Source organism: Mauremys mutica, chromosome 6, assembly GCF_020497125.1.
Source record: "Mauremys mutica isolate MM-2020 ecotype Southern chromosome 6, ASM2049712v1, whole genome shotgun sequence".
In the NCBI taxonomy this organism is placed as follows: domain Eukaryota; kingdom Metazoa; phylum Chordata; order Testudines; family Geoemydidae; genus Mauremys; species Mauremys mutica.
Genome location: NC_059077.1, coordinates 49,483,564 through 49,500,189, shown reverse-complemented (window position 1 = coordinate 49,500,189; position 16,626 = coordinate 49,483,564).

Genomic DNA, 16,626 nt, shown 5'->3' with positions numbered 1-16,626 from the left:
GATCCCGGTTTTAGGGGCGGGGAAGAAAATAAAGTTGCAGTGTTTCTCCTTCCATCTCCCTTTCCTGGCCATCAGGCAGTCACAGAGTCGGGGCTTTCAGCAAGGGCATGGGTGGTTCAAATCTCCTCTTCTATCAAAGTTCTCTATCCTAGCTCAGGATTTTGTCAATTTGCATTGTTATTTCCTCCCAATCCTGGAATTTCACTCCAACAGATCTGTCATGCAGCATGAACTCCATGGTTCTTCAGGTTCACTGGTAGTGCAAATCTGGCAGGACCATCTTGGGAGCTCATCAGACTCCTCCATCCATTGATATGTTGTGACATGATCATACTCATAAAAATCTTCCTGATGTACACCAAAGGATCCCTACCACTGCACTGGAAAGACACTTTTTTTTCCCATTCAGGTACTTCAAATATAACTATAACCTCAGTTAGAGAAAGAAATTCACACTAGTGACAAAGGCCTGGGGATAAATTAACCCCTCGTCCCTGTCCCCGTTCCCTCCCCCCCGCAACAACCCTTACTACATGCCACAGAGTTGAATTTCCAAAAAGTACTGTATGTATCTCACCAGTCTATGTGAATGGTCCTTTCTCATGGGCTGCAACAACTTTCTTTTCCTCCAGTGAATGGTGTTCTCCTGTTATTTTAGGTATACCAATACATTCTCTGACTGTTGCTGCCATTGCAGGAATTAAGCCCCTCCAGTAACAGACTCTTAACATCTCACCATGTTGGTATTAATTTTTATTTTGCACATGGAAAACACTAGCAATCATATTTCCCTGCAGCAACCCCACCCGCTGCCTTAAACACATTCCAGCATATCTATAAAGAGAGGTTTCTAACAGCCGTGAAGTATGGTAGGCATTTGAGACTATGAACAGTTAAAATACTGACACAATGTCTGCATTTTTCCCCCACAGCAACTCCACCCCACTTCTTCCAGGTTATCTGTTAATGGGGTAGCCTTTGCAATTCACATACTCACTTGCCCCTTGTGGTGGAAACTATGGGCACATGAGTGCCATCGATGGGGAACCCCATTTTCTGGGGTTTGGGAACCCCATCTTCTGAAAACCAGCTATTATTTCAGATTCCAACCACCCATGGGTAAACCACAGTGTTAATTAGCTCACAAATCTCCACAGCCTTGATCTCAACAGTAGACTTTCTGACTCCAAAATAGTTTACAATGGACTTGTAGCTGCCTGGGGTAGCCAGCTTCCACAGAGCAGTAGCAACCCATTTCTGTACTTGCATGGCTTCTCTCAGTGAAGTGTTCTGGTGCTGGAGGATTAGTGCAAGCTTTTTACAAGTTCTATGAAGGTTTGTTTTCTCATGAAGTTCTGGAGCCACTGCTGGTTATCTTAAGTCAACAAGACGATATGATCCCACCACACTCTGCTATTTTTCCTGCACCAGTAAACTAAAGGGGATTCTACAGCAATTGTGCCATTCAACATAGCTGTCCACTTTGCCAAAAATGAATTGTCGTCATCCCTCAAGGTCTGCTACCTTTGACTTCTTCAGAAACTGCTGCCAAAATATCATAAAACAACTTGCTGAGTTCCAACCCTACTGGATAAACATTTGTCCCATTAAAGAAGGGGCAGGAGCAGGAGCAGCTCATCCAATGAATCCATTACTTTGACCCAGTTTTGCAGAAATAGAAATGAGGGAAGACCTGATCTGTCAGTGCTATCGGTACATGTGTGGGGCACACAAACATTCCACACATAGGTCCAGGAAGGACTGCAACATAGTACCAACAACACACCACAAACTGGTTCCTAGAGGGTCTCTGTGTGATGTAAAGAATAGTAACGCTAAACTCATGTACTCAGAGCAGAAGTGTGGATGTCGATAGAAAACAAGAGCACAATGTTCTGTGCACGTCCAGCAGAGCAAATGTGGACTGTCAGGGGGGGTTTGGCTGGCTCTCACCTGCATGAACCAACCCAGTACTTGGATATGCGCGCCAGCGCAGACGAAGCCAAAGAGAACACAAAGTATTGCATTTTCTTAGCCTTACAGTTGTATGACTACACATGCAGCACTGTGAATAATTGTTTGCCCATAAATTACTGATTTAAAATCGAATGCTATTTTTAATGGCTCAGAACCACTTGCGGCTCGGCATCCAATTTTGGCAGAAGCTGTGTCATAATGGTACCTCTTCTAGCTTGGAGCTGAATAGACCAAATGGACCATTTCAAAGCCAAGTAAGCAGTACTCTTCCAAAAGGAAACCGCACTACTGCCGAGAAGAGACAGATAGAACTGGGAGGAAAATTAGAAAGTCCTGCTTCACTGAAATAGAGTCCATCACCCAGAATAAATATACTGTCAATTCTGAAATATATGATGAAGCAGAAATGGATGGGCAGCTGATAACAGTGCTTGGCTGAATGTTCCAAGCTATAGCTCTGCATGCTAGGTGCCTTGTAAAAAGGGAACATGAGCATCCCATGTTGCCAGCTGGGGAGGTGTTAAGCAGGCATTCACAGCCTGGAGGTCATGAACAGGTGTCAGAGGGTAGTGACCACCCTGCCCTTCCCATATTAATAAATGGCTGGATCCTGACTAGATAGGAGAGAGGTCATTGTATGGAAAATGTTCAGAATCATTGTATTAAACAACCACATTTTAATGCACAAAAGTGTATCTTCTTAATAAAATTGCTTTATAACATAATTATAGCATGGTGGATATTTACAATGGAATTAGTGAACGTTTTCTTCTCAGGAGAAATCTTAGAATACACTTGGAAATCCTCTTTCAGAGCCAAGTTATAATAAGGGCTAAGTCCTGAAGTCATTACTCAGTTTAACTGACTTTACTCAGGCAAAACTCCCAGTGAAATTAAATTTGATAAGAGAACTTAAACTGACAGAATGCAAGAGCATGTAAAACCAGCTGCAGAGTAACTACAGGCTTGGCCAGAAGAAGACTCCCTTTTTGGATCCCCTGCTAGAGTCACTGCCCTCAGATCAGGAGGAATCCAGTTCAAATCTCTGCTCCAGTAATATTCAGGACATTCAAAAACAAGTCCATCCACCAGTGCAGCCAACTAGCTAGATCTCTACTAATGATTTAGGATTTCAAGTGTGGCACAGTGTCCCAGCAAGAGCTCAGGAGGCATTGAACCTGACTTTGGTCAGCTGCATCTCCCAGAGCTCTGAGGAGAGCATGGAGAGCACAGCCATTGTGCCACCTCTCTGAATGTACTCCCCCATTTCACCCAGAACTAGCTTCACTTCCTGGTTAGCACTAGCTCACACTCCCTGGGTGAACTTCACCCCTATGCATAAGGCCTATGTGCACCAGTGTCCTATTTAATCCATATTTAAGAATGTAAGTGAGTTTGTAGTGTGGGATTGTCCTGGTGCCAGTTCTCTGCATGGGGTGAATTTACCCCTGGAGTGCAAGGTGATTGTGTCCAATCTCTATGTAGGCGCACTGGAGCAGTGTGGAGAGAAGGCAATTTGCAACCTCCTTCCTGTTTCCTGACTGGCACAACTGTATGACTCTCAGTTGACAGACACAACAGTACCTACCACTTTCATCACAGAAATGAAAAATGACACAAACACCTACTTGATAAGAATATATAAGAACAGAATGACCAAAGCATTCTCCACTTTCAGAACTGATCAAATACAACAATCAGTTGGTTTTCTAGAAACAGATATGAAAAAGTCTCATATTGCTAACCCTCTGGTTTCCCAACCATTTCTGCTAATTTCCTGAGAACACCAGGGCCCAAAGGTTCTGATTAAAAGTAGTGAAACTCTAGGTTTTGTGAACCTCTTAAATCATTGTTTGGGTCTGCAAAACTAGTATGAGTTTGTGGAACTTGATTCCTGTAACTTAAATCATTTCTCCCAAGCCACACAGGAATGATCCCATTTATAAACAAAGATGTCTTTCCAGCTAAAGAGAAACCTGTATGAATTAAGAATAGAACAACCCCTCGTCCTACCAAATGGTAAGGCTCACGAAAATGTGAATCCTAATATATACCTATTTTTTCATAAGAATTTCTCTCTTTCCTTCTCTACTTGTTTTTTGCTTTGTTTTGTTTGTTTTTCATTTTCCCACTCTGCCTGCTCTCAGGTCCACTCTTTCCTTATTTGTCAGTTGGGTTTTCCCCACAACCCTTTTTTGCTTCTTTTTACTAAACCTCTCATAACCAGAATATAAACCAAGAATGTTAGAGTTCTAGTTGAACTTTCAAACTCACTATGTTCAGGTGGGTTAGAAATTAGGCAAACTGAATTCACCCGTTTCTAATTAAAAGTTCCTGAGTGTATTTCATTTTTTTAAACTGAAGGCATATGTTAAAAACACTGTTACAATGAAAGCCAGAAATCTAGAGGCACAACAGAAGACAGACTTTAACCATATGCATATAGTAACCGGCAATTCTCAGTATCTGGCAGGGCAGTGTTAACAACACTAATGTTTATGTGGAGAACAGAAGATACGAACTTAGAAAAGATTTTGAAAGATTATTGTTGAAAAAAGTTTGGTGGCCAGGGTGGCTTAATGAAACACATAAGATATTTTAAATGTAACACAGAGACACACTAAACCATGATCAAATATAAAAAAAAAGATTTGCAGTCACCTTCCTTAAAAGTTTTATGCAAAATCAGTAGCTTCCCCATTGCAAGACCATTCTTAGCTTAATGTGCTACAAATAGGGTGTTCCCAAATCCTGAACAGATTGTTCTTATATGGTACACAGTAGAAGTTGGCTCCTTTCGGGAAGCCTTAGGAAATGTCTGCACATAATGTATAGGATGCCACTGCCAGAATACTAACATTCCATTTACATCACAAAGGCCCACAAGTGAATTCTGATCCAACAAATAAACCTCCGTAAGCCCCATGAAAACTTGAAGACAAAAGTTCCTAAAGAGCCAATGTCTGGGCAGCATTTTGTGGAAAAGCCACAGAGATTAAATGATTTCAGCTCACTGAAAGAGAGTCTGTTTCCAGAGCTCTTCTCCTTGGCTAGATTTTCAAACACACCATGAATGTATTATTATTTATATCGGAGATTCACTTATACTAAATTTAAGCAGATTAAAACTTTATCTGTAAAAATCTGAAATGTAATAGACTGAGGTAAGGGTTCTTGTCATGAAATATGAAGGATAATGGGATCTTCTCCATATCTGATGAAGCCCTCAGGATCCTTCCACTTTCTCCTTTCATTCACCAATAAGTCCTAGACCTCATTAAAAGGATTGTTGTTGAGGGACACAAAGCTCTCTCCTCCGTAAATGCTTTTTTTTCCAGACTAGTCACAGTACTGGTGCACTGAAGACCAAGAGACCAAGACTGGGAGTCAGTCATGGCCATTGTGCATGGCAGTGCAGAATGCCAGTACTGGGTTATTAGTCCAAAACAAATTTGTGACCTTAGAATCAGTCATATTTCCAGGAATAGGTGCCTAACTAGTGCACAGAAAACACACCTGTAGAAGAGCAAACAGGTAATTGCATGCACAAAATGTGCAATAACATTTCTTCTCAGAAGTGTAAAATTCACCTATTGGCAGAGGATCTGTGCAAAGCTCTACATGTTGACAAATCTCTACCTGGAGTGGAGGGCACTGGCAGAGAATCTATACAAGAAGTCCTCTTCACATAGGAGAGGTGGATTCAGTGCCAGCTCCCAATATGCCAGTGCAGATGTGAGCCTTGGGGCAAGGAGCAGGCTGAGGTAGGAGCCACTGAACCCACTCTTACATAGATCCAGTAGGGTTGCAAAGGGTTGCACTCTAGTTGGTGTTATATGTGAATTCCATTTTCACAAATCCCTGCTTATTTCTCTAGACAAAGGATGTTTACTCAGGCTTTGTGTGAAGAACATATGCTTCTGACTCTTAAGTAACTGATAAGTACTCTCAACCTTAATTCCAGTTTAACATAGTTTTTTTGTCTGTGAATAAAAGCTAAAACTGGGGCCTTGGGAGTAAGGAAACCTTGGCTCTTTTCCTGACTCTACCACTGACTCACTGTCTGATCCTGAGCATGTCATGCAGTAACCTGAAGATAATAAGAGTAATAATAGATCAGTGGTAATTGTACTGTATCATTAGAAATTCCCTGTGATTAACTATGAAAAATGGTTCTTTTAAAGGAACTTTTTATATAGAAGCTATAAAAACTTAATGTTATAAAAAGACCACAATTTATCCATTAGACTAAAAATACAGAAATATGAAGTTGGTTTTAGTATGAAAATATCCTTTTGAATGTGTACTATTCATAAACTTTATTAACAATGTATTTGCTAACTAATTTTATAGTTCATGTTTTATATTTCGTGCTACAGATGATCTATGTTCCTTATGTTAACTAATGCTGGTATTCTTCAGAACAAAGCCTGTATACATTAAATATACAATTTTACAAATACTAATAATATATAATAATAATCCAAATTATAAATTTACACAATTCACACAATGGACACTATTTTCTCAGGGCCTGATCCCGTAGTCAATGGAAACTGAGAGTGATCAGCACTTCCCATGACCATGCTACAGATCTTGTGGTGATATTATTGGAATCTTGAAATTGGGACTAATCCCTGACTTCCTAATTTGTCGTCATTTTATTTTTTCAACAAAGGTGAGGCACATGCATGGGGCTGAAGTGAAGTACTCACCATTACAGCAAATAAACTGCCATTCAGCATGTAGTATCACTCTTCATTGTAAGTCTGAATGTAGGGCTTAAATTCTTAGAGTATTTCCGAGACCCCCCATGTCCCCCACCCCAACATGCCATAAAAACTCCAGGGGAGTTGAAAATATTTACTGCAGCTCCACTCCAGACAGCTCCGGCTGAATTGAAGCCCTGTCCAAATGCCTCCATCAGACCCATAATGAACAATGAGCCTAATAGAATATACTGAAGTATGGCACTACACCAGGAGAGTGTGTAAATTCAAGCTCAGAGGAGCTGCTGGAGTCAAGGATAGTGTTTGTGCATCACAATCGCACTCTTAAATGGGCATGTGGGGGTATTTTTGGTGTATCTATAAAGTGAACTCATGAAGAATTGGAGATTGAGTCAGGAGACAGCAGAAAGGTGAACTAAGCACCAAACAGAACTTGTAAGTTGTTTTATATTTGAAAAAATAATGAATAAATGGGTTTAATAAAAACTGACACTCCTTTCCCTTGAATTTATTTTGGGACTATATAACAGCAAAGGAAATCAAAAACATTTGTCAGCCTAAAATAAGAGAACACTCTTAATAGCTTCTTTTCCTCTGAAATGTATTTGATGTAGAAATATCAGAGACCAATCAAAGAAAGTAGAATTAATGTATATTTAATACTTTAATAATTGTGGGTAAATGAAAGCTCAGTGATTCAGCACTCAAACATAAATAAAGAAGGGGGGAGTGTCACAACTTAGAAAGCTGATCACGGCTACCAATAGTGAGATCCCTGTTTCATAGATTCAAAGCCCAAAAGGGCTTTGTGATCATCTAGTCTGACCCGCAGAACACAGGCCATAGAACTTCCCTCAAATAATTGCTGTTTGAACTACAGTGTATCTTTTAGAAAGCACCCAATCTTGATTTAAAAATTGTCAGTGATTGAGAATCCACCATTGCCCTTGGTAAATTGTTCCAATGGTTAATTACCCTCACTTAAAAATGTACACCTTATTTCAGTCTGAATTTCTCTAGCTTAAACTTCCAATCACTGGATCCTGTTAATTCTTTGTCTGCTAAAGACAAAGCTAAATAGATTGAGTTCCTTGAGTTTCTCATCATAAGGCATTATCAAAAGGTGACTGATCCCTGTAATTAAAATAAGTGCCCCCCCCGTGCCAGCGCATGCGCTTCCAATTGAGCCAATTAAGTGGTGGGATTGCACCTGGGCTCTAGAGGGTCAGAGACGGGCATTTCAGTGAGGGCAGGGCTAGAAGGAAAGCTATAGAGCAGGGGTCAGCAACCTTTCAGAAGTGGTGTGCCGAGTCTTCATTTATTCACTCGAATTTAAGGTTTCGCGTGCCAGTAATACATTTTAACATTTTTAGAAAGTCTCTTTTTAAGTCTATAATATATAACTAAACTATTGTTGTATGTAAAGTAAATATTTTAAAAATGTTTACGAAGCTTCATTTAAAATTAAATTAAAATGTAGAGCCCCCCAGATCGGTGGCCAGGACCCAGGCAGTGTGAGTGCCACTGAAAATCAGCTCGCTTGCCGCCTTCGGCACGCGTGCCATAGGCAGGGGCGGCTCTAGGATTTGCGCCGCCCCAAGCAGGGCGGCATGCCGCGGGGGATGCTCTGGCGGTCGCCGGTCCGCGGCTCCCGTGGACCTCCTGCAGACATGCCTGCAGAGGGTCCACTGGTCCCGTGGCTCCGGTGGACCTCCCGCAGGCACGCCTGCGGATGCTCCACCGGAGCCGCAGGACCAGCGGATCCTCCACAGGCACGTCTGCGGGAGGTCCAGTGGAGCTGCGGGACCAGCGGACCCTCCGCAGGCATGCCTGCGGGAGGTCCAGCGGAGCCGCCTGCCGCCCTCCCGCGGGACGCCGCCCCAAGCGCGCTTGGCGCGCTGGGGTCTGGAGCCGGCCCTGGCCATAGGTTGCCTACCCCGATATAGAGGGTCTCCTGCAGTGGTCCCTGAGGAAGGGAGTTGGGGCTGAGTAAGAAGACCCAGCTGAAAGTTTTGTATTTTTTTTCCTTTGGGAGAAGGAGGCTTGCATCTTCTCTGATTGTTAAGAAAGCAAGAAGGAATAATACCTCAGGGAGGAGGGACTGTGCCCAGCTCAAGGCTGGGTAGAAGATTTTGTTTGTTTATTTTTTAGAACTTTGTTAATTTAATAAACAGACTCCATGTAGGGCTGTGATTGGATGAGTGTCTGTGTGCAGTTTGTTTAAGGAGCCCTGAAGAAAGGGAAAATAGAAACAAGAGGCATCTGACCTTGTTATAGGCATGTTTTCCAATCCTTTAACCATTTTTGTGGCTCTTCTCTGAGCTGTCTCCAATTTAACAACATCCTCCTTGAACTGTAGATTCTAAAAGTTGACATGGTATTCCAGCAGCAGTCATACCAGTACCACATATAGAGGTAATATAACCTCTCTACTCTTACTCAAGATTCTCCTGCTTAGGCATACAAAGACTGCATGAATTCTTCTGGCAACAGTGTTGAACTAGGTGCTTGTGTTCAGTTGCTTATCTACCATGAATCACAAGTCTTTTTCAGAGTTGCTGTTTCCCAGAATAGAATCCCCCCATCCTGTAAGTATGGCCTACATTCTTAGTTTCTATAGGTATAAATTTAGCTATATTAAAATGCATGTTGTTTGCTTGCACTCAACTATTTAGCTTCTTCTGTATCAGTGACCTGTCTTCTTCATTATATACCACTCCCCCAATCTTTGTCATCTGCAAATTTTATCTATGACGTTTTTGTTTCCTTCTAGGTCATTGATAAAAATGTTAAGTAGAATAAAGCCAAGAAGTGATCCCTGTTAGACCCTCTCTGGAAACACATCCACTTAATGATGATTATTCAGTTATATTGAGAGACCTGTCAGTTAGCCAGTCTGTAATCAATTTAATATGTATAGTACCACCTTTAGTTGACACCACCTAAATGTGTGGGTCAGAAAAGCATGTGATGTTCGCTCACTGTTATATCTATAGTTAGTCTCCCTAAAGGACCAGTGACAAATACACTTCCTGCATTATAATCAATGCTTTTGAAAGATTTTTTGCCCCCAATGGAAAGCTCCACTCAGCCTCTGATGTGCGAAACATTTTTAAATGTTGGCATGGTTTTGGCACATACTACAATACAATAAGTTAAGTCTGTCAGGCAAGAAAATATATTTCATTCTTAGAGGTAGTGATTGCAGTGGCTTGTGAATACTAGTCTTTAGAAGACTAAGAAGTGCTGAGCCTTGGGATGGAAGAAGTATAACATTTCCCAGTAGCAACCTTAGCTTAAAGAGCAATGTTGAAAGAATGTGGAATGAGCAAGCTGGCACGATAGTGATTAAAAAATAATAAAGGATCACAGTTAAACATTGAACACCACAGTACAAATGGCATGTCTGTGGAATCTCCATGGGCCAAATATTGAAGGCCTTACTCAAGGAAATTTCTCACTGTCCCATATTCTATAACTGATTATACCAACCCCACCTGGAAGGGTGATGCTGAGGTACCTCAGAGAATAATTTGGTCCCAAAGAGAGTTTTGACTAAATAAGAAGAGTTTTTTGCCTTTTGTATAAAAAATAAATTAATTAAAATGACAAGGTCAGATGACTTAAAGGGCACAGATAGAATTAAGTTAATTAAATCTCAAGCTGAAGAACTGTCAAAACATTTTGAAATATCCAAAAGTTCAGATAAAAATTAAGTCTCCAAAATCTAATATATTTGCTTCTCATTTTAAATTCATTTAGTCTGATTACATTTTAAGGTATTATTGCTTAAATACACATACTTTTATCCCAATTGAGCCATTTTGGCCTCTGGTTGTCTTTTATACATATTCAGATTTAGCATGTGACTCCTAGTATTTTCAGGAACCTAGTTATTGTCTTAATTCTCAAGTGACTGCAGCTGGCCACACCAAAATAAAACAGCTGGAACAGCCCTCTCAGACTCAGTATTAGAGATCATTTGAGGGTCTACAAACAAAGTGCCATTTTCCATGTTGTGAAAATGAATGTCAGCTAAAGATTTAAAATGTGGGCAGCCAGTTGGACACTACCAAATTACTAGGACCCATTGGGCCTAAAAAGGCTTACAACCCCATCCAAAAGCAATATATAAAATACACCGGAGACCACTTAAATGGGAACATGTGATATAAAATTGCTTTTCTTTTTAAAGGGGCTTATTCCTTTGTGAGCTATTACTTTAAAAGGTGTTAATTATATCTGCAGGTAGCTTTCAAAAATGAATGCCTGTGGCTGACATTTATTCTCACTGGGTGTTATGTGGGGGTTGTATGTAATAGATTTATTCTGTGTTTGGTGTTCATTTCAAAGAGTTTCGCTAAAATGGCATTGTCTGTAGAAACTGGTGTGTGGTATATGTAATCTTCTGAGCTATTATGTTAGCCAACTCTTTGCCTCACTGCATGTACTAAAATTTCTCTGGTATGTCTTTACTACTAACCTCAAAAGTATATTTGATGCTAGTTTCAGCTAATTAAGCACAAATGTCCATGCAATAATGTTAATTTAAGAATCAAAGCCACTGCCAGCAAAAACATGAATTGCATCTCACTGCAGCAGATTTTTTACTTCCCTTTAAGCTTCCACCACAGATAAGTACTGGATCTTTTAAATGAAATTCTGCTTCACTTAACACAAAAGCTATTACACTTTCCCACGAAATAATTCTTCTGTACATCTTGGGCCAGATCCTCAGCTGGTGTAAAAGTGCTATAGATCTATTTAAGTCAATGGAGCTATGCTGACTTACCTCAGCTGACAACTTTGTCCATCTCTGCTTCTGGGATAGTATACACTATTAGCATTTTGGCCTCTCATGCTTCACTGCGAAACAGTGATACTGAGATTAAACTTTCATTGCATACAGGACTACATGTTGTGGCGTTTCCTGTGTTATCCTCCAAACCTGGATTCAAGCCCTGGCACTTAAACGGAGATTAGCTGTCTCACATTTTATTTATTTACTGTTTCCTGAGTTATTAATATAGTAAGCCTTCTCCAGCTATATTGACCCCCACACTGCCCTAGCACAACAAAGACCTTTTAAATATCCCATTTCCTGTTTCTGAAACTGCACCTTCTCTGTGTGATTTCCTCAGTTCACATGAAATGACTGATTGAGTATGTGCACACATCATATAAAGGGTACCTTGCAAGTGGCTTTTTACTCTGTTCACTCACTAATTTGTCATTTGTACTGTAGGTGTAAACTACCATAAAGTAAACATATTAACATGAAGCACTAGAAGCAGGATTGCCCCAGGGCCAACAAACCCTTATGATGACCAATTGTAAAGACTTAGCTCCTTGACTAACTATAGAGCGTAGACAGTACTGAGGTGGCATTGTTCCCACTTTCACTCCTATAGCAACTTTCCCAAATAACCAATTAACTCATGCTATACCCCATGAGGTAGATATTGTTATTCCCCTTTTATAGCTGGAAAGTGGGAAGCCTGTTCTTCCTCTCTTCCAGAACAGCCCAGCTTTAATGGTTTCCTGCTGTTAGAGAATATGACCAGCCCATTCATATTTGACCAATAAAGACTGGTTTCTGACATCTCTGGCTCAAAACATGAGCACACTCAACAAGTTTACTTGGTAGAAATAAGCTAAACACAAACGATTGTTAGCCAAGTCCTCTAAATGCCTGCCACTTGTTTACCTCTTGAGCACCAATTCATCAGCTGTTACAAAAGGTCCAACAGAACTAAGGCCTCCACTACGAAATGGAACTAATGCCAACAATGGTTGTCACAATGACGGCAGCTAAACCAGTGTTGAATATGGTTTAACTGTAAATGTAGACAAAGACAAGCCATGTTCAGTAATGGTTCAGCTAGCTGTCATAAAGCCCGTTGTCAACATTTCACTGAGTACTCTAGACAAGGTTGAATGGGCTGTAAATGCTATTTACATTCACTTTAGTCACAGAAAAAATTCTCTATCTCTGATTTGAAAAATAAAACTTCTCAGAAATAAAGAATTCCATGGCTGTGTTATGAAGGAGTTCAGGCTAGATGATCACAGTAGTCTCTTCTGTACTTAGAATCTATGAATCTACAGTGGTTACTCTTCAAAATTTGCCAGTTTTCCTTTAGGCAATAGGTGTGTAAATAGTGAAGTAAAATTATTTCATTATCCAAGTCAAGTTTTTAAGGGTGACCCCTGTGACTACAAGAGAAAGGAAATCTTTATCCAGTATTATTTTGCATTTACTGGGATACGCTATAAAGTTAACCCAAAAAAATGCATTTTATTTATTGGCAAATTAACTAATTTTCCAGCACAGGTTTTCCAATTCATGTTTCACCAGCTGTTGTGGAAATAAACAATTTTACTGCAATGGCTATTGAATAAGAATATTTCACCCAATTCCATCAAAATAATCCCTTCCCAATTTGTCAAAGCAACACAGGCCTATTGTCAGTTTCTCTTCAGGGATGTAAAAGAAAATCCTCACAAAAAATGTAGAATCCTCCTGGCTTGGCTCAAAAGTGACTCAAGGAGCTTGCTATCCATTTCTGGTCAAATATATGTCAAGTTGACTGGTTGTATGAAAAAAAAACCACTTTTTGCCGAATATGAAAACAAGCAGGTATTCTATCAATTATCAGTTACTACAGAGCAAAAGATAGATCAGGGTTTCTTTGACCCTGAATCAGTCATTTTAATATATTAGATTCAGGTTAAAGGTGTCATGCTGTCTGGAGTGGCTCACAACTGTGACTGACAACCTTAAGTCAGACTGTCAGAAAACAGGACTGAGACCCCAAGCTCATGGGATATTCTATAATTAGATTCACCAAACCAGTCACTTACCCCAGATCAACTGAAGCTCCAGATCTCACACCAAAGACAATACTGGCAGCCAATTCTGTAAACTAACTGAAGATTTATTAGTGAAGAAAAATAAATGAGTTATTGAGAGGTTAAGGCAGGTAAAATGCATTAATAGGTGAGCCAAAGTCTGTAAATCCAAATGATAGGAGAGAGGTAATAATCTGCCAGTTTCCCAACAGCCTTTTCAGTGCTACCCAGAATAACTCTGGGGATCTCCATCTTCTTGTTCAGTTATTCTATCCTGGTAGAATCCAAACAGTCCAGATATATAGGACCATTCCTTGAATCCATATTTATAGCTTCTTCTCCAGAAAACAATCTGAACAGTGTCTTTACCCACATGGGCTTTCCTTTTGAAGATGAGTCTGTGAATTCCGATTGTTGAACACAATGACTCTTGCTTTGAAGTTAGCACTTTTCTTCATTTGCATTTGAGTTATTTGGTCACAGGGATATACATAATGTAAATGCCTTCCATTACATTATAATAGGAATAGATAAGTGAAAACAATACAAGTAGCATTCCATTAGTTTTCAAGAAGTTCTAACACCTGAATACATATTTACATTAACACACACTTTGGTCTAGAATTACTTAATTACCAAGCATGCATAATGTCAGTGTAATATAATAGTAAACAAGATGTAGACAGGCAAAAACAAGACAATTAACATCTCCTTTCATCTCTAGTTACACACGAGTGAATTGGCCTATGGCTCTGGTCTGAGCTGGTCTGTCAGCATCGCAACAGGTATCTGATCAAATTCTGCTCTCAATTACACCTGGATTTCAATGTAAGTTTCAAGCAGTGGTATACTGGTGATATACTAGACCTGACTCTCCTTTCTCTTACACCAATGTATTTCCACTGATGTCAATGGAGTTTCTCTTCTCACAGCAGTGGAAACGTGGTGTATCAGGCCCTATTGATTTCAGCGGGTTTCCACCAGGGTAAATTAGAGCGGAATCTGGCCCATTAGTTATATCGATTATTCTTTAAATGTATTAGCATAAAAATCCAGTACATTTATCTATCTCATATATAAAGAAAATGTTCCTTATTAAAGACCAAAACCAAAGTCTGTCCTTTTTAACCAGGTCTTTCAGTATTTGTCAAACTCCTTATAATGGAAAAAGTCCTGGTTCAGTTTTACTATATCAAACATCTCTTTCCACAACATGAATTGAACCCAGTGGTTAATATTTAATAACAACACTTGGGTCAAATCAAGATGCTATAGTGATAAACCCCATACAAATGCCTAGAATAATAAGAATACAAATCTTCAGGATCTGTGAAATGTAAAGTCTCTGATGTTTATTCTAAACTCTGAGAATTGAATCATTTGTATACACTTCTATATCCTTTGAGATCCAGCTTAAATTGCCTTCAGAAACAAGCATATGGTTGTCAGATTTTTCAAAGTAATGTACAAATATTAACTAATCAGGCCTCACAACACTGCTGTAAGGGAGGTATTATGGCACCCATTTTATACATGGAGAAAGTGAGGCTACAGAAACAAAAGAGCCAGTGGCAGAGTTATGATTAAAAGTCAGGTGTTCTTGCCTCTCAGCCCTATATTTGATCCAATAGACTCCGCTGAATTACATTCAGGAGTTCAGATGTTTGAAAGGCTTTGGAAAGGCAAAGATGCCTACGGCAAAACTTTCAAAAGCATCTTATTGATTTAGAAGCCTAAGCCTAGGGAGCTGCTGAGTAGAGCTAAGCAAATAACTGACTTTTTGGGGGGGAGGGGTAGTTTTGAACCAAAAGCATTTTGACATTTCAAGGGGAGAGATGTTGGCTGAAATTATTCACCAAATTTAATCCAAATTGGTGAATAGTTTCAGAACCCCCCAAAAATTCATTTTCAGCAAATTTACTATTTGCTAAAAAAAACTTGCATAGCTGTACCCCCCTAGTGTCTAAATCACTTTTGAAAATGGGACTCAGGTTCCTAACTCATTTAGGCAAATTTCACATCTAATTTACATTTAGTACAGCATCACCTTTTGCACAATGCCTGATTTGATCTCAAACCTTCACGACAGTGCTCAGTACCGTACTCAAAAGTATAATACCTATAGTAAACATGACCTGTGGTTTATTCACTTTGCAGAGTGCCCATACAAGCACCTCCACCCCACTATTTTTTTGCAGTATCCCTGTGCAAGGCAGCCACTGCACATGTTGCCTGCTGGCCAGCTGCGCTCTGTGCCAGTGGTGACTAAGCTAGCCCAAAGGGGTGGGGTGGTGAACAGCTAATGAGCTGCCGAGGAGCCCCTACTTGAGAAGCATGGAAGTCAGTGATTTGCCGTTGCAACACACACACACTACTGTACATAAAGCATTACAACTAAAAACAGAGAGTCTAAATTACTGATAACAAAGTAACACATCACCCCTTTGTAAACCCCAAGTAGACAACCTCTATGTAAGGTTCTCCGTGGGGCCCAGAATGAAATCTTTGCCCTTCAAGCCCTGAGGCATCCTAGGCTCAAGTTTTAGCCACTAGAGCATTATAAATGGAAATAAGAGTTTCTTTCTGTAAGGAAATGACTTAGAAATCTAAATCCCATTTTCAAAAAAGACTTATACGCTACAAAAAGTGACAAAGAGTCCTGTGGCACCTTATAGACTAACAGAAGTATTGGAGCATAAGTTTTCGTGGGTGAATACCCACTTCGTCAGACGCACTGCAAAGTCTCAAGTTATGATCTATAAGAAGTTGAGTAAATTAGCTCCAGAATAATAGACAGTAATTTCCTATGATCTATTTCAGAACTGAACTCTACAATCTCTACTTCAACAGCATAAACTGATCAGTCACACACAAAGGTTTGTTACTGAAATGTATGAATTTTAAAAAGCCATTAGACCTTGGTTTGGAGTAAAATGCCTCACATTTATGAATGCTTAAGCATTCATAAATGACAGGTGCTCTATGCAGAGCTTGTCATTTGATAAATTGATGTTTCCTGACACTTTAATTGATGTTTTTTTAAGTAGTACTCCTGACCTATGAAGTT